The sequence below is a fragment of the Macrobrachium nipponense genome, chromosome 12, assembly GCF_015104395.2.
Source record: "Macrobrachium nipponense isolate FS-2020 chromosome 12, ASM1510439v2, whole genome shotgun sequence".
Classification (NCBI taxonomy): Eukaryota; Metazoa; Arthropoda; class Malacostraca; order Decapoda; family Palaemonidae; genus Macrobrachium; species Macrobrachium nipponense.
Window position 1 is genome coordinate 19301168 of NC_087205.1, and position 1181 is coordinate 19302348.

Here is a 1181-nt window from a genome sequence, read left to right on the forward strand (position 1 = left end):
CTTTCGACATGCCCTCTCCCTGAGTCCTGGGAGTCCGACAGAGGTCCAGGCCTAGAGGCATTATGGGGCCGATCTGACGCCCCCTCCACAACACAAGGGGCCACTACACTTCACAACACTGATTGGAGAGCGAGCACTTTAAGTCTTAAGATTACTTGATGTAATCCTTTAGCAGACACTTATTCTAGGCTCGTAAGCCAACCACAGGGTTAGGCAAAATAAAATCTACAGGAGGTTAGAAGGTTCATTATTTCTAACTTCTGTTTACTGTGGAGGAAAAACTCCTGATTCTATAACACGCTCTAAAATGCGTAAATGAATCCTCCTTCTTCCGTAATCAGTCACACATTACACTAATTACCTTATGTAAAGAAAACATGTAAACGTCATATATACTAAGCGAGTGTCTACCGAAAGTTACGGTAGCCTCACCTTACCATGCAGACAACAAAGTCTGAAACTAGGCTAACTAGCTTCAGACATCAAATGTAATGAAAAAATTTACGATAGGTCGTATGGCTAGCCACAAATCTAAGTTAATAATCGAAAGAATAATTAGGATACTTAAGTGGCTAATGAAGTTTCAAAATCCTAGGCGGAGGTCTGTAACAGTTGTTTACCGACCGGCGACAGAAAAAAAATATGAATAGAAAATGGAATAGTTTCCTGATATCCCGCCATCCCAGCGGCGGGAATGGGGTACTAACCACCGTGGTTTACCGTACCCACTGCGTGTGCCGCGAATTTTTAAATTCTGTCGGACTTCAGAAAATACAGCTATATATATATCTGTCAGGTAAGTTTCATGAACAAATTAATCATTAGTATGCCATATATGTATAAAGTATGTTGTGCAGTGTAGGCTAGGCTACCTATATGTAAAGATGGTACTGATTACCCTAGTGTAGGCTACGCTAGTATAATATTCTTACGGTAAATTAACATGGGCCGACTAATGTCCAAATCGATTTATGACTGTTGTTCGTAACCAATTGCGGTAGTAAGTCAACTACTACTAGTAATGTAAAAATATATCAGTCCTATTCTCATTACCGTCATTTGTAACGTAACTATGGTAATTTTTTACTATCATACGATGGTTGAAAATGCAAGCAAAAAGGCTGTTTTTATCGATTGGTTGTTCAAAGCAAATCAGCTGTTTCTGGCTGTATGCATTTTCC